This window comes from Schistocerca nitens, chromosome 2, assembly GCF_023898315.1.
Source record: "Schistocerca nitens isolate TAMUIC-IGC-003100 chromosome 2, iqSchNite1.1, whole genome shotgun sequence".
Classification (NCBI taxonomy): Eukaryota; Metazoa; Arthropoda; class Insecta; order Orthoptera; family Acrididae; genus Schistocerca; species Schistocerca nitens.
The window spans coordinates 320,890,348-320,908,732 of NC_064615.1; the positions used below are offsets into that span (position 1 = coordinate 320,890,348).

Genomic DNA, 18,385 nt, shown 5'->3' on the forward strand with positions numbered 1-18,385 from the left:
GTTGCCATTAAAAAGTGTCATGTTAGCGCATAGATATCGATGCATTTAAAAAACTGTTCTTCTGTAGCTTGTAATATTTTCAGAGTGATGAATAGGCTTTTGTACCCTAGAGATTGCGAGTATTTTGACTTTGAGCGCATCGCGCGCCGTACTAGTAGTATCCGGCCGCAGCGCGGCGCCACAGTCGCGCTCCGTATTGACGCAGGTCGCGAGCCGTATATCGACCAGCCAGCTCGGTCAGCGCCGGGGATGCGCGCGCATCGAGGTGACGTCACTGCAGCCGCTCGGGCTCTCGAGCAGAGCGCTGCCTCAGACAGTTGACAGATACCGAGGAAGGAAGGTTACGTTTCGGCGAAAAATGTGCGCACCCGCAAACGCGAGACGCGCCACCCCGGGTCCACCGCAGTGACGTCACGCGATTCTAGCCAAGTACACCCTTTTTCTGCACGGCAGACGCTGCATCCCGCTCTAGTGTGCTCCGATTCACAACCGTGAGAGCTACAAACTGTAAGTACATCTTTGGTGTGTCCGTTGGAGAAGCGCTGGCGACGCGTCTGCGAGGGAGTTCGCAGCTGCGGTGTAGCGTAGAGTTCAGCTATCAGCCGCTGCGCGATGCTATTGTTGGCATGATGAGTGACACGGCAGCACAGATTTAATGTGGCTTTCTATAATTCTAAACATTAACTAGGAATTCTCGTCTTAGTCCTAGATCACTTATCCGAAGAATTGTGGCTATGTTAATAGTACACAGAGATCTCGTAGGCCAACATCATTGGACACATATACAATTGACTTGCGTTTACAAAGGGAAAAGCGGAACCAGCAAGCAGACGGTTGCCCACTGAAACGGCGCTTTGTGTTCAACCAGTGTGACGACGACCCGGTTGCGAAGCGAGTTTCATTCTGGCGCAGTTCTGTTGGCGTGCAGTCTTAACTAGTCGCACTGAAAGATATTTTATATCATACGTTAGTGCTTCTTTATTGCTTTTTAGCTTAAAATTGGGTGGTCTGCGTTATGGCCATCATTTGGCGGTGGACGATATTGTGTTGCTTGCCTTGTATGTGACATTTGCGAGCAGTATTCTTGCGTTCCTTTACGAGTGTAAATTGGCGTTACAGCACAATATGGGAACTGCCGCGAATTAGACGATCGTCATTGTTTCGATGATTACTGTCCTCTTCACCATTAGGAGTAAAACTGACAGTAGACGCGGCACGAATATCGGGACTCCAATATGCAACGATTTATTCTTATACGTCATTTTATTGGCCTCTGGGCACACCGATACAGCCAGTTCAAACCTACAGAGTTACCGTTCAACAAAGGGCTAATTAATTTTTAAAAAAAGAAATCCATAACACTTAAATGAGTAGAGCGGCCAGAAATCTTCTGCATCATACATGAAGAAATAAACAAAGTAAAACACACACACACACACGAAGTAATCGATTACGTTCTAATAGCAACATGCAGCCGTGGAAAACTTCTTGGAAAAATATTACATTTTGTTATGCTCAGAGTTGAAGAGATATCGATTTTTTGCTCGAGTAGGATATTTTACATATTTTATACCATATTTAGATAAAATATTCATTGGGAATAGATTGTTATTTTTTAATTAAAAAAATGATATAAGAAACGCCTTGATACCAGGACGCAGGATCATTTAAAGAGTACGAATTACGATCCTCCCCCACCTCCCCCTCCCGTTTCCCATACATTTTTTATAATTTTCGTACGCATGCTCCAAAACACCTCTCGGAGATTTATCTGACATGTATTACAGCTTTTCTGTATTTACCTTGCAGTTTATTTAATTATAATGAAAAGCAAGTTGACCATGGGGAGAACGTATACGTCGGGCTACAGACTGGTCCGTCTGTTACCACGACATCTTTCGCATACACGTTGGTTGGCTTCGTCGACTTCCAATCCATCCCTCACACCCCCATGAACCTATACCTGAGGCTACAGTACACATTATTTCAGATCGCAAACAAGTTTTCGAGGGCGGGAGAGGCGGGGGGAATATCACACTGGAAATTCTTATAAGGTGTAACGGGAGAGAGAGAGAGAGAAATACCACTGTGTGTGTGGGGGGGGGGGGGGGGGGGTGCGTGCGTGCGCCCCTGATTGCCATTGTGTGTGTTAATAATAGTCACGCGCAGTCAAGTAGATGTGAACGGAACCTGTGAGAACTGCGCTTTCAGCAACACAGTGACAGATTGACCTGTACTGTGAGCCGAGACAGTGGAGAGAACAGGTGCGGCAGTGGCAGCGGTGAATGGCGAGGTGTTGGCTGGCTGTGCAGCTGTCCGCCAGGTATCGATCGGAAAGCTCGCGCCCCGCCGGCACCGACCCCCGGCTGTGTGGACCTCTGCCTCTAACACCGACACCCGCTGCTCGACCTCGCCCTCCCCTGAGCCGCTCCTTTTAAAGACACATCACGCGCTGCGTGTCGCAGCCATCAACATATGGACCGCCCCTCCATATGTCTCACAGGAGCTCACAGTTTGGAGCTTACCCTGCCCTGGTATCTTTTTTGGAAACGAGTACCCATATTGGGAGTACGAATAACAGTTTCAGGGAGAAGAAATAAAAACTTTGAGGTTTCCCGATGTCTTTGTAATTCTACCAGAGGCAGCAAAGCACTTGGAAGAAAAGTTGAACGGAATGAGCAGCATCTTGAAAGAATGATATAAGATCAACATCAACAAGAGCTAAAGATGGATAATGGAATGTAGTCGAGTTAAATCAGGTGATGCTGTGGGAATTAGATTAGAAAACGAGACACTGAAAGTAGTAGATGAGTTTTGCTATTTCGGCAGCAAAATAACTGATTACGGCCGAAGTAGAGAGGATATAAAATGTAGAAGTAGAGAGGATATAAAATGCAGACTGGCAATGGCAAGGAAAGCGTCTCTGTAGAAGAGAATTTTCTTAACATCACTTATAAATTTAAGTGTTACGAAGTGTTTTCTGAAGGTATTTGTATGGTATGTATATCGATGTGAAACATGGACGATGAACGGTTTAGAGAATAGAAGCTTTTGAAATATGGTGCTATAGAAGTATAGAAGAATGCTAAATATTAGAAGGGTAGATTGCATAACTAATGAGGAGGTACAGCCTTTGAAATGAAATGCGATGCTTTAGAAGAATGCTAAATATTGGAAGGGTGGATTGCGTAACTAATGAGGAGGAGGTGCTGAACAGAATTGAGGAGAAAAGAAATTAGTGGCGCAACTTGAATAGAAGAAGGGATCGGTCGGCAGAACGCATTCTGAGACATCAAGGAATCACCAATTAGAGGGAAGTGTGTGTGTGTGTGTGTGTGTGTGTGTTAGAGAGGGAGGAGAGCCGGAGGCTAAAATCGTAAAAGGACACCAAGAGATGAAAACAGTAGGTAAATTCTGATGAATGTAGGGTACAGTATTTATTCGGAAATGAAGTACTTTGCACAGTACAGAGTTGCGTGGAAAGCTGAATCAAACCAGACGACGGTAACAAATTGGACTGGAAAAAAAAATGGTTTAAATGGCTCTGAGCACTATGGGACTTTACATCTGAGGTCATCAGTCCCCTAAAAATAAGAACTGCTTAAACCTAACGAACCTAAGGACATCATACACATCCTTGCCCGAGGCAGGATTCGAATCTGCGATCGTAGCGGTCGCGCGGTTCCAAACTGAAGCGCCTAGAACCGCTCGGCCACAACGGCCGGCGGGAAAAAAATGCTATAATGTTTATGACTATATGCAACACCTTGCAGAAACGGCCTAAATCAACACCACCCACACTTCGGCAATGCAACAAGTCCGTCCACTATGAAATATGGGAAATACAGGGAAAAAAGTTGTCGAAAAACATCGTGAAACAAAAAAGTGTAACTTATAACTATTTATATCAGTCTCAGGCGCGATACAATAAAGTTTCTACATCTACATACATGCTTCGCAAGCCACCGTACGGTATTTTGCGACGTGTACCTTGTACTACTACTACTACTACTACTACTACTCATTCGTTTTCCTGTTCCACTCGCAACTGGAGCAAGGGAAGACGGATGTCTGTCTGCATCTGCATGAGCCCTGATTTCTCATATCTTGTCTTCGCAGTCCCTACAAGAAATATACACTGGTGGCAGTAGGATAGTTCTGCTGTCTGTCACAAATACTGCCTTTCTCAATACAGTTTCGCGAAAAGAACGTCGTCTTCCATCCAGGGATTCCCATTTGAGCTCACGAAGCATCTCCGTACTTCTAGCGTGTCGATCGAACCTACCGTTAACAAATCTAGCACCGGGCATCTAAGTTGCTTCGATGTCTTCCTTTAATCCGACGTGTAGGGAATGTCAAACACTCGAGCAGTACGCCAGAAACTCAAGAATAGGTTGTACTAGCTTACTTTCACGGTCTCCTTTATACATGGGCTACACTTTTCTAGAATTCCGTCAGTACGCCGAAGTCGACCATTCTCCTTCCCTACAACGGACCTAGTCGATTTTGTACCGCTTTGCAACGTTATTCCTAGGTAGTTAAAGTTTTCCACATTCACAGCAAGCGGTCATTCATCACCAAATAAAAATTCTATCCAAGCCGCCCCCTTTCCTTATACAGTCACTCATACGACAGTTTCTTGTACACTGCGACGTTAACAGCGAACAGTCGCAGATGGCAGCTCACCTTATTAAGACTTTCGACCATCTTCACATATTTTTACCTTGTTTGCAGTGGAATACACAAAATTTCTCCGTCGCGTATGACTGTCTCAACATTAAAATTGAAACGAAATTAAAATATCTGTAGACGCCCGCTGATGGCAGAAACCGGTAATCACGTGTATCGCTTCTAAACCTTGACTATAATAAATACTAAGTCATATATTTTCAACGGTAACTGTATCCTCTGGAAGACATGATGTCGGCTCATGCAGTAGAAGTAGCTAACTATCTTCAGTGTGTCTTATTCACCACTGAATTTGTACCTGTTACTTTACGTAAAATCCAATACGGATATGAGCATTTCTAAAACGGCTGTCTAGAATTCCGTCGCCTGCGGTTTCCAGCGGTCCATGATTGGAAGTCGTGACACGTCTACATCTTCAAAAACTTATACAGCTAGCCATGTTCTGAGCTGTAATAGCGCTCTAAGGGAATGTCCGCAAATATCGGTACTGTCGTGTTGGCAGTCTGCGGAGTGCATCTTCTTAGTTGAAGATAATTGCAGATCTCGGCTTTCTACCTCATCCTTCCTGAACGGCACGAGTGTTTTCAAAGTGAATAATAATACGCCTGAGGTGTTACTGATGTCTATGGTACCATACAGTTCACCACACTGCATTTTGGAGTTTTTCACCATTGCTGAATCAGAATAACATCATTGCATGATCAAAAAAAACCGCATATCTTTACTACCAGACACGAAGTAGAAAAAAAATCCTCTTCATATCTCGGTTGGCGTCTAAAAATAAGTGCCCAAATGTCATTGTTTTTCTTTTGCGAGGATCTGTCTATGTTTTTGATATGAACATTGCCCACAGTCCCGATAACTCAGCTTCTAGGTAACAGTTCGGTGCTGTGGGACTCAAACCACCTGTTGAAAATTCATAGTAAGTCGAAAAGTAAGCCGGCGAGTATCCAGCACTTCCATTCATGCGCTCATCGACGCCTGAAAAGTGTTCAGTATACTTTCCCTGCCACTGCTCATCGTCCTTGTTCGTACGTCATCCGTTAAATGCTCAACATCATAGCCTTACTTTTTCGCCACCCGTTACTTTTGGTCCATAAACGTCATACAAATCAAGACAAATGTCAGCCACATCACGCATGAAGAAATGAATGCACAGCACCTTGACTTGGACATAGCGTCACCTAAGTACTCGTACCTCTGACATGTTTCTTGGGGCCTTATGATGATTATTTATTATCGACGTGATGAACAACACAGTACATTCAGTTCAGTTTCGGCTCCAACATGTACTTGTTTATATACTGTACACGGATACTCCGCCATCCACTTTATCTTAAGGATACCTCTGCACCACATTCATTTGTGCCCCTTCCTGTTCCAGTCGCGAATGGTGCGTCAGAAGAACAACTGTCTATCAGACTCCGGATAAGCTCTAATTGCTGTGATTTTGTCATCGTCATTTCGCGAGATGTGTGTGTGAGGAAGTGACATGTTGCCTGACTTCTAAGAACGTAAGCAGTTATAATTTTAACCGTAAACGGTGCGCAAAGCTAATCCTTTAACGTCTGTCACTGGAGTTTTATGAATATCTCCCTAAAACTCTGGCACTTACTGAACGAGCCCGTGACAAAATGCGCCGTTCTTCTTTAACTCTTCTCAATCTCCCCTATTAATCCCGCCCATTAAGGCTTCAAGGTTGAGAAGCAGTACTGAAGGCTTGGTCCAAACGTTCAGACAAAAAAGTAGTCACCCCTAGAGAAATCATTACAAACATTCGCCCTTGGACTTGATAACCCCCTGGATTCGGTTAGGAAGTGAGTCATCAAGGTTCTGCAGCACCCAGGTTAAGCCATTCACGGAGGATTTGATCGCGCAATTCCATCAAATTGCGGAGATGACGACGTCGGTGTTGTACCTGCTGCTTCAACATGTCCCATAGATTTTCTACAGGTTTCAAATCAGATGATTTTCCAGGCCAACCGAGATGCAATAGGGTGGGAGAGTGTACAGAAAACCCATCACATCTCCTTCCATCCCGATGAACTCCGTGTTGTTCTGAAAAAGGGGGGAGTGTCAGTAGCATACTCGTCATGCAGATGTTGACTGAAAGGCAACACCTGCTCATTCAGAATGTTTAAAGACACGTGGTGGTACATGTTAGTTGTCACCTCAGTGAGCGGCCCTAATTCATGATAAGAAGAACTCCTTCAAAACTATACAGATCCACTTCCGGCTCGAGTCTGACTCTGTGCACATTCAGGATGAAATGCTTCATTTGGCCTTCAGTGTACTCGACGTCTTGGGTCATTTGAATGTAGGAGAAAACGTGATTCATCAGATCACATTCGTTCCGCAAGTCAACTACTGTCCATGTTCGATGGTTTCTAGCCCATTAAACGCGCGCAGCTTTATTTTCCTGTGTGAGCAATGGCCTCACGTGAGGTGACCAACTCCTGATATTAATTGCATGCATTTCCCGTCACAATAGTCTCTCTCTGACAGGTAGGGATGGACATAATTAACTGCCTGCAACAATTCCTGTCGGGTTTGGAAGCGATTTTGATTTACAAGCCGTCAAAAGCGTCCTGGTCCCTCTCAGTGAGGATCATTTTCCGATCTCAATTTTGACGTCGTAATCCGTGGGCACGTGCGTTACACCACCGCTTGTAGACACGTTGAACAGCCACTGCGAAATACCAACAAATCCAGCAACTTCACACACTGTATGGCCATGGACGCGGCCAATCACGGTTGTCCCTTTTTGCCACTGTCACGTCTTTACATTTACCCATATTTACGTACAGTGTCGGCATGAAACATAAATGTTTCACTGATCAGTACTTCCTTGTGCTCACATAGAGGCATTGCACGCGTAGTTGAGCACGTGACTCGATCTTTGTGCCATCTGTAAAGGCTTCGTGAGAGGGGTGACTGACTTTTCGTTCGGTGAGCTTATAAGATACCTCTTTCGTGGATGAATGACGTGTTCTCAGAAAGCGCATTTTACCTCATTTGTAATGACCAGTTTTCAGACAGAAACCTACGGTCGTGCATCTCCAATAGGAATCGTGATGTTTGGCACAGACTTAATTTCTTTTCGGATAGGGACCTATATGCAGCCATTGCTCATAGTCACCACTCGTGAATGTAACAGTGTGAAGAGTTGATTTATAGTCAACCGAAGTATCATGTCCTACACACTTTACATTGGCTACCAGAAGGTAGATTTCGACGTTTTCATAAGTAATTTCAGTTACCACATGAGAGGTTTCGTTAGGAAGAGGATGTTTCGGTTAGTGAAAACTCTAGACCAACAAGTCCAAATATTTTACTTTACAGAGAAATCGCATTTATACTTCACGAGACATTTTATGATGCATGTGGTGGGAGTTACTTCGTGTACCACTGATATTTGAGAACGTCGCATCGGAAGAAATTCTATAAGACTCCGAATGAACACGAATTCGTTTGATTTTTCCCTTTATGGCCATTTCACGACATCTACATCGCGGAAATAAACATGTTGCCCAACGCTTCTTGGAACGTTTTCTGTCGGGAGTTTCAACCGTGAACTTCCCACGATACACACTGCCTCTCTCGCAGTGCTTGCGACTGGAATTGCATGAACCTTCTGTGCGACAAATACAGGGACGCCTGATGCATTGTTTGATAATCTCTCTGTGTCTCCTACACTGCTCAACAGAAGTTTTGAAAACTATAGTAAAATGATGTCTACGGTAGTAGAGGTCTCGTTGACCCAGGCACATCATGTATTATCCACTTAGTCCATATAATGGATGGCGCGGTCTAAGGCGCTGCGGTCATGGACTATGCGGCTGGTCCCGGCGGAGGTTCGAGTCCTCCCTCGGGCATGGGTGTGTGTGTTTGTCCTTAGGATAATTTAGGTTAAGTGGTGTGTAAGCTTAGGGACTGATGACCTTAGCAGTTAAGTCCCATAAGATTTCACACACATTTGAACATTATTTGAACTGGATGGTGTTTACTAATGGCATGCGTTGTGGCCGTTTCCCAATCGTGTAACCACACAACTGCCGCAGCGACACACCGCGAACGGTCCAGTATCTACAACAGCTTCATTCTGTTTCTGTTCAGCACTGCAGTAACATGCCACGTAAAGGCATACAGCATTTTGCTCGAGTCGGGATAGTGGCTTTACTTTCAGCAGATTATACACAGCAAGATGTGCCGATGGGTTACATGTCACTCAAAGTGGCATATCAGGTGTGGAGAAAGTAGAAAGAGACCGGAAATGTGAACGATAGATCTCGCTGTGGTCGTCCTCGTGTGACAACACCAATCCAGGGTCGTTTCCTCCAACTGTCGGCTCGCAGGCACCCAACATCAGCTGTCAGAAATATTATAAATGACTTCTCCCGGGCAACAGGGATTCATATCTCAGACCAAATAGTACGTAGAAGTATGCAACGAGAAATTTTGCACTGAACCAACGGAATCGACGCTATCGAACGACCTGGGCTCCTGCACACCAACATTGGACATAGCAGAGTGGAGTAATGTCATGTTTGCTGACGAGACCAGGATTGGTTTCCGACCGGACACTAGACGTGTTATATTTTGGAGAAGCGCTAGACGACACGAGGAATGCCGATACGCTAAGAAAGTCCATCCGTTAGCAGGTTGAAGTGTAATGTTCTGGGCGCCAATAACGAACGGACAGCGGACCCTCTAATTCCCGTCTATGGCAATTTGGCTGGTCTCTGATACACACAAGAGGTCTTAAAACGATTGTAAGGCCCTACAGACGTGAAGTCGATGACAATGCAAGACCGCACCATACCCTAGCAATGTCTCAGTATCCCCAAAGATGCAACTTCAACTGAATGCATTGGCCAGCACAATCCCCAGACATAAGTGCAACTGAGCACATATAGAACCTGTTGAATGTGGCCATTGCACAGCGTCCGAATCTATCCGACAATCTTCAGGACCTCATTGAAGCTGCCATTGAGGAGTGGGACCTCAAACCCCAAGATGAACTTGATGGTCTCATTCAGAGCAGACCTCGCACAGTGGAAGAACTCATCCGCGTGCGGGGAGGACATATTCACTTCTAAAGACTGACAATCATCATCATGAGGTAAAGATTTTCACGGTTTCTGTTTTCAAATTGTGTACTTAGGGGAGAGCTTCCATTGCTTTGTAACGATTTTCTGTAACAAAACCAAAATCGTTCTTGTTTTCAGAAGGAATTACGTTTATTTTTTTAACGAGATGTTGTACAAACCTCAATGAGTGTGGCATAAGAAGTCATTTTAATGAACTCTGTCGTATTCCAAAGTTTTGTTGGTGTGTATACATTACGGTTTGTAAAAACTGCAAAATCCGGAAGCGATGGTCTAAATGACTCCAAAATCGGAAGACGTATAGAACAAAAAAATTGGTTCAAATGGCTCTGAGCACTATGGGACTTAACTTCTGAGGTCATCAGTTCCCTAAAACTTAGAACTACTTAAACCTAACTAACCTACGGACATCACACACATCCACGCCCGAGGCAGGATTCGAACCTGCGACAGTAGCGGTCGCGCGGTTCCAGACTGTAGCGCCTAGAACCGCTCGACCACCCCGGCCGGCGTATAGAACATGGAACCATGATAAGTGATTAGGTGTGCAGAGAAGTGATACGCACGTAGGCCCGAAAGTGCCCTCTTATGTGTAATGCCACGCTGCGTCAGTGCAGAACTGTCAAACGCTGGGAAAACGTGCAAGCAAGTTTTGGTGTGCCTCGTCGATGTTCAAAAATGGTTCAAATGGCTCTGAGCACTATGGGACTTAACTGCTGTGGTCATCAGTCCCCTAGAACTTAGAGCTATTTAAACCTAACTATCCTAAGGACATCACACACATCCACGCCCGAGGCAGGATTCGAACCTGCGACCTTAGCGGTCGCGCGGTTCCAGACTGAAGCGCCGAGAACTGCTCGGCAATTCCGGGCTCTCGTCGATGTAAAGAGCGCAATATCAGCATGTCAGTTCCAACGGGGCAGTGACTGGTCTCTCGGGTAGGGGTTTGTCATGCCGTGACATTGCGACTCGTACGTGTGGAAGCAGTGGATAGAGGTGTGTCGCGCACACCGACTAGCGGGTACTGGGCCACACAATGAGAGCATAAAGCGGGATGGCCGCTATCCCGTTATTTTGTTCGTGTGGTCGTAATCGACAAAACAACTTTGTCCACAATGTTGGCTCGACAACGCAGCACTGCCTCGGCTGTGGACATGTCTGAATCTACGCTTCGGCACCATCTGCTGAGGGTTGGACGCATACCATTGCGTCCGTTGCCATTGACCAGAGACATCAACGCCACGGACTGCATGGTGCACATAAACGCCTCACTGACGTGCTGAATGTCTAAATGTGTTGTTTCTGGACGATTCCCACTTCAGCTTGTCCTACAGTGATGGCCAAGTACATGTTTGACGCTACCATTGTGGGCGCAATCGGGAAGACTGCGTTGTTGAGTGGCTTATCGTATAAATGCAGTGTTATGGTTTCGTGCAGCATGAGCTATATGTTCTCTTACCTCCTGAAAATTGAGGGCTATCTTAACAGCAACCTCTACATCAGGGAGGTTTTAGAGCCCGAGCCAATGATGCTCCAAGTGCCATATGTAAACAGCACAATGCCTGGCCACATATGACCAGGAATGTGCATGCCTACTTCGGTGAACGACAGGTACCATAGCTTCCCTGGGAACCATGTTTACCTTAAATGTCACTCATAGAACACATCAGGGATATGGTGTGTCTACAACTTGATTGTTCTGGTCACTTTGCGGTGATTTGTGGATGCTCTTACAAACGTCGTGGTAACATGGTCCCCATCAGCATATCCAGGTTCTCTTTAATTCCATGTCACGAAGTCTAGAGACTCTGGTTACATTACAAGGCGACTTCATACTGTATTGAATATGCACGGTCAACTTGCATGTACAATTCTGCAATTCTAATCATTTGTGTACTTCATCTCCCTAATGTGTGGAATAAACTTCATTGTGGTCACATTTCTCGTTCTTGCTGTTGCAATTTTCGTAAATAGCAGTGTCTTAATCGAACTAGGTAAACGTGAACAGACTGACAAGCAGTTCTGGAAATCGGTGCAAGGAATGTTTTGTGAGATACTTCTTTCTTGGGTGAATTACATTTCAAAGAAGCGCTGTGGATACACTGGAATATGTCGTCAGTGCTGTACGGAAACCACGGAAAATTTGAAACAGGATGGATCTCACGAAAGAGAGTTCTTTGTTTTAACCATTACTTCAACTCGCTCGGTGCTGACCGTAAAGAATACATGAACTCACAAAATTAAAAGATCAGAGGAACACAACCGTCGACCCTCGTCACATACGACTACTTGAACAAATGCAGTCACATTTATGCATTCGCTTAGCGTCTCTCGTTACAGACTCGGAGGCCCCAGGTTCGATGCCTCGTGACCTTTCAGGTTTGTGTGTTGGGTCATATCGTCTCGGTTGGCGTACACTTATCGTGAAGAAACTGAACTAGAATGTGATTCAATAAATAAGCAGCGAAACTGACACGCAAGTAGTAGGAGTGACGTCATCTTAAAGGTCACACACCCACCTGGGTGTTACACCACTTTTTACTATTTGTATACACTATCGCTGTTCTGCAGTTTCTGGACCGTCATATATCATAAAAATTTATTGTGGTAAATAAAAGCAACATAAATGCGGTTCTAATCTGTTTGCCCCGCTTTCGTGCTTTGCAATGCGAAACCATTACACTACTCCATTTTAATGTTCATCTTTCATGTGCAACTCTTGTTATGGTAAGGAACATTGGTAGCGTCTACACAGGGAGATAAAGTTCCGGAAACAGAAACCCACAACTGCATGTTCGTGCCATAGGAATAGTAAATTTAGTTTATCAGCAGACCAAATACGAAGAACATCAACATGCTGCTGACTCAACTACACCAAGGCATTTACCTCTGCGTGTCCGTCGCCTGTCACCGAAAATACTGAGTCTAGTTCGTTGAGTTTGCGAGACCGTAGTTTATTGATTGGATTACGTGGCGATCTGCTGTAAGGTTAGTGCTGTTTAATAATAGTAACAGCGTTTCATTAATCTGATAGCGAGTCCGATTACGGCGTAGCAAGAAACAAGCTCCCAGTTACATCTACCATAGAACGGAGTGGTTCACGTATCGGAAAATCTCCCAGAAAAATGTGTAAAATTTTTGGAGAGTTAAATCCTGTAGAGCCGGCGTAGAGAAAGTAGACAGCTGCTGTGGCTATCTTGTTAGATGAGAGTGGGAGTACGTTAAACCAGCGTGCTGAAACCAGTAAGAGCAGCCAAGTCACGCCCCGTGGTCTCTGTAAAGGCTGTTCCCCTGAGTCACTGGTCTCTCCTTATTCTATTGAACCGTTGAGTCTTCGCACAACAATAGAAAAAGGTAAGAATTGTTTACGGGGCACCATTAGGAGTTTGGTTCAGCCGCCTAATTAAATAGGTTTTCTTTTCTCGTGCTTCATGCCCCGTTACTTCCGCCAAGTGCAAGAGTTGCATCTTAGGTGTATCGGGTGGCGTTTGATGACGATGAAAGGGATGGTGGCAGGCGGGGGGAGGGGAGGGGAGTGGCGGGAAGGGGGGAGGTGGGGGACCAGATGCTCGCACATACTCTACTCCTTTAGAATAGCGCCAAGAGGACTGCCGAGTTTATCATTCCTGTCCCACGGACGAATGAGGAAGAATTCTGCCACGCGGCCTCACTCTGTGACCCACTGCGGAGAAGTTTGGGATTTAATCCAGGCCTTCAGCATAAAATTTGGTGGTCGGGAACTTGACACCATCCTCTCTTCTCCTTTTGCTGGCTAGGTACTTGCGGTGAAAATTTCTTTGACGACAAGACTTCCAAACGGCTCCCTTTGAGCTAAGCGCCTTTTAGCGACTTGTGGTACAGAGGGGGATTTGTTGAATGGTGGACATTCCTATACGGTTCGCTCATATTCTTCAAAAATACTGCGCAAACATCTTCATACTGTTCATTACCGTTCTGTTTTCTCTCGTATATATGTATGTACAGTACTAGACAGTCCGAGAAAGCAAGAGATGAGCTCCCGACACATATTCTCTGTTTTGAGGGCCATTCTGTGAAGATGCTAAGAATGCCCAGTATCTGCAAGGACGGTAGATTTCTTCCCAGAAGATTATAACATTCTAGTATCTTTCTTATTTCCTTAAGACAGATTTCGATGGCAATCCACCAGAGAGCAGTGTTCTCCCTTCAAACGTTCCTGATATGAATTTTTGTGTGTAGCTTCCTTCCGTCTTATCTTCGCTTTCAGCGTTATACTCTGTAGGACGCAGAACATTGCGAACGAGGGCACGTTAGATGTTCCTGTGTGCCCCACTGAGTGTTGACAGGGTGAAATGTTTGGATAACGGTCGTCCCACTTCACTGTGCGAGATATACTGAGGTTCTTCAAAACCATTTGGAAATGGCATAGATAGTATAATAAACTGAATATTATACCACAGACAGTCGCCTGGCGAAACTGTTCTCATTTAACAAATATTAACCAATAGTGTTTGGCGAAAACAACGTTTTTTTTTTCAACTATTCCTATTTAAGTTTATGAAGTGACGTTTTCGGCAGACAGCTGTAAGAGAGGTGGCGTCCAGTTTATTCTACCATTGATTTCGGCATGTAAGCAATTTTCAAGCTGTTTTGGAGAACATTATTACACGCTGCAGTTTAAGGTCTGACTACAACGTCCCAAATCATTTTACACAGACAAATTTGGTTCTGTACATAGGATCTTATTATAATATACGGTACATGATGCGCGCGCTTCCAACGGTGTACAAAGTCAGATCGACTTCCCATAATAACCTTAATTATCATATAATAAAAGCCAACTGCGCCCATGAAACACGATGATGATGGTAATTATAGTATTCCTTGGCGGCTACTTTGGTGTAGAGGTCTGCATTTTGGCTGATCAGGCAACTTCCCGTCTCGAAAATTTTAGAAATGCGTGTCACGAATTGGTTTCTTCATCCGAGGAAATAGGGACAAATCTCGACACATGTCATAAGAATGTACGTGGTGACTTGGGGGGGGGGGGGCAGGACTGGGGAGAAAGAAAGCTCAAGGAAGCAGCTTTGCCGCACTGACGTGGTGGTCTGCGGACTCCATCCACCCGGTGGGTGGGTCATCCATCCACCCGGTGGGTGGGTCATGTTCAAAACGTCGTGCAAGGTATTGAAAACTGATTTTCACTTTTTCCACTATCGCCTCGATTGTGATATGTACGATACTCCACTTTCTGAAAGGGCTGCGTTTTTTATTTTATTTTTTTTTCACTGTTGAAACTATCCCACTATGTATCGGAGTTGCATTCGGATGACGCCAACATCTTCCACCATATTTCAGCTGACAACCATTCAGCCGTCTTCAGGTGAGTGATTTACATTCGAGACTGCTGGTGCACGTCGCTAACTTTCTACCAAAAATTGACGCGGGGAAGCATACGCATAGGTTGCTGCTACATAAGCGACCTCTGCCGAGTTAGCGCCCTCTTCGCATATTGCTCATCTGTGGGGCGCAGGCGCATGCGTAACGGTGAGACCAGATGCACGCCCTCTATCGGAATGCGTGCCGCCGAAGCCAAAATTCAGATGTCAAATTCATAAAATTAACTTTCGCTAGTCTTGTCATTAGGCATAAAATGTTTTCTATCTTCAGAATGGAACCATGGGGTCCCACGCCTTATCCAGCTGCAAGCCGCCATCATGATTAATAAAATCTTCCACTAAAAGCATTTTCACTGATTTCTTAATACGAACGACATGATGATGATGGTAATGCCAGAAGGAATCCGTCGAGGCCAATATTTCCGTAGCGTGGCAGTCGATAGAACGTCCTGTGGAAATACAATGCTCGGCTATGGCTGACTTACTGCGCAGCGATAGGCGAGTGATGCGATCATGTATTACGTGCCTTTCACGTACTGAGGGTGTGGTTTGAGTATTCTAGGCTTTTCTACAGTGGTAGGGTATTCTGCAGACTGATACTTTCAGCAGTCCCAGGTCGTCCTTTACATAAATGACCTTGTGCATAACAACGGAAGTTCACTGAGGCTTTTTGCGGATGATGCTGTAGTATATCGAGAGGTTGTAACAATGGGAAATTGTACTGAAATGCAGGAGGATCTGCAACGAATTGACGCATGGTGCAGGGAATGGCAATTGAATCTCAATAACACAAGTGTAATGTGCTGCGAATACATAGAAAGAAAGATCCTTTGTCATTTAGCTACAATATAGCAGGTCAGCAACTGGAAGCAGTTAATTCCATAAATTATCTGGGAGTAGGCATTAGGAGTGATTTAAAATGGAATGACCATATATGCCAACTAGCTCCTCAGATGACGAAGAAATTGATGAAATGTATGATGAAATAAAAGAAATTATTCAAGTAGTGAAGGGAGACGAAAATGTAATAGTCTGGGTGACTGGAATTCGGGAGTAGCAAAACGGAGAGAAGGAAACATAGTAGGTGAATATGGATTGGGGCCAAGAAATGAAAGAGGAAGCCGTCTGGTAGAATTTTGCGCAGAGCATAACTTATTCATAGCTAACACTTGGTTCAAGAATCATAAAAGAAGGTTGTATACCTGGAAGAATCCTGGAGATATTAAAAGGTATCAGATAGATTATATAATGGTCAGACAGAGATTTAGGAACCAGGTTTTAAACTGTAAGACATTTCCAGGGGCAGATGTGGACTCTGACCACAATCTATTGGTTATGAGCTGTAGATTAAAACTGAAGAAACTGCAAAAAGGTGGGAATTTAAGGAGATGGGACCTGGATAAACTGAAAGAAACAGAGGTTGTACACAGTTTCAGGGAGAGCATAAGGGAACAATTGACAGGAATGGGGGAAAGAAATACAATAGAAGAAGAATGGGAAGCTCTGAGGGATGCAATAGTGAAGGCAGCAGAGGATCAAATAGGTAAAAAGACGAGGGCTAGTAGAAACCCTTGGGTCACAGAAGAAATATTGAATTTAATTGATGAAAGGAGAAAATATAAAAATGCAGTAAATGAAGCAGGCAAAAAGGAATACAAACGTCTCAAAAATGAGATCGACAGGAAGTGCAAAATGGCTAAGCAGGCATGACTAGAGGACAAATGTAAGGATGTAGAGGCTTATATCACTAGGGGTAAGATAGATACTGCCTACGGGAAAATTAAAGAGACCTTTGGAGAAAGGAGAACCACTTGCATGAATATCAAGAGCTCAGATGGAAACCCAGTTCTAAGCAAAGAAGGGAAAGCAGAAAGGTGGAAGGAGTATATAGAGGGTCTATACAAGGGAGATGTACTTGAGGGCAATATTATGGAAATGGAAGAGGATGTAGATGAAGATGAAATTGGAGATATGATACTGCGTGAAGAGTTTGACAAAGCACTGAAAGACCTGAGTCGAAACAAGGCCCCCGGAGTAGACAACAGTCCATTAGAACTACTGACAGCAGTGGGAGAGCCAGTCCTGACAAAACTCTACCATCTGGTGAGCAAGATGTATGAGACAGGTGAAGTACCATCAGACTTCAAGAAGAATATAATAATTCCAATCCCAAAGAAATAAGGTGTTGACAGATGTGAAAATTACCAAACTATCAGTTTAATAAGTCACAGCTGCAAAATACTAACGAGAATTCTTTACAGACGAATGGAAAACCTGATAGAAGCCGACCTCGGGGAAGATCAGTTTGGATTCCGTAGAAATATTGGAACACGTGAGGCAATACTGACCCTACGACTCATCTTAGAAGCTAGATTAAGGAAGGGCAAACCTACGTTTCTAGCATTTGTAGACTTAGAGAAAGCTTTTGACAATGTTGACTGGAATACTCTTTCAAATTCTGAAGGTGGCAGGGGTAAAATACAGGGAGCGAAAGGCTATTTACAATTTGTACAGAAACCAGAAGGCAGTCATACGAGTTGAGGGGTACGAAGGAAGCAGTGGTTAGGAAGGGAGTGAGATAGGGTTGTAGCCTATCCCCGATGTTATTCAATCTGTATATTGAGCAAGCAATAAAGGAAACAACGGAAAAGTTCGGAGTAGGTATTAAAATCCATTTAGAAGAAATAAAAACTTTGAAGTTCGCCGATGACATTGTAATTCTGTCAGAGACAGCAAAGGGACTTGGAAGGGCAGTTGAACGGAATGGACAGAGTCTTGAAAGGAGGGTATAAGATGAACATCAACAAAATCAAAACGAGGATAATGGAATGTAGTCGAATTAAGTCGGGTGATGCTGAGGGAATTAGATTAGGAAATGAGACACTTAAAGTAGTAAAGGAGTTTTGCTATTTGGGGAGCAAAATAACTGATGATGGTCGAAGTAGAGATGATATAAAATGTAGACTGGCAATGGCAAGGATAGCGTTTCTGAAGAAGAGAAATTTGTTAACATCGAGTATAGATTTAAATGTCAGGAAGTCGTTTCTGAAAGTATTTGTATGGAGTGTAGCCATGTATGGGAGTGAAACGTGGACGATAAATAGTTTAGACAAGAAGAGAATAGAAGCTTTCGAAATGTGGTGCTACAGAAGAATGCTGAAGATTAGATGGGTAGATCACATAACTAATGAGGAGGCATTGAATAGAATT

At 44.3% G+C, this 18,385-nt stretch overlaps 1 protein-coding gene across 1 annotated transcript in view; it reads left to right on the forward strand.

Annotated features, from left to right (window-relative positions):
• The first annotated feature begins 334 nt into the window (after positions 1–334).
• Positions 335–18,385, forward strand: part of LOC126236107 (kinesin-like protein unc-104) — a 387,080-nt gene continuing 369,029 nt past the window's right edge. The window contains exon 1 of the mRNA XM_049945175.1: positions 335–507. The gene's annotated coding sequence lies outside the window, so the exon portion shown is untranslated. The remainder of the gene's footprint in view (positions 508–18,385) is intronic.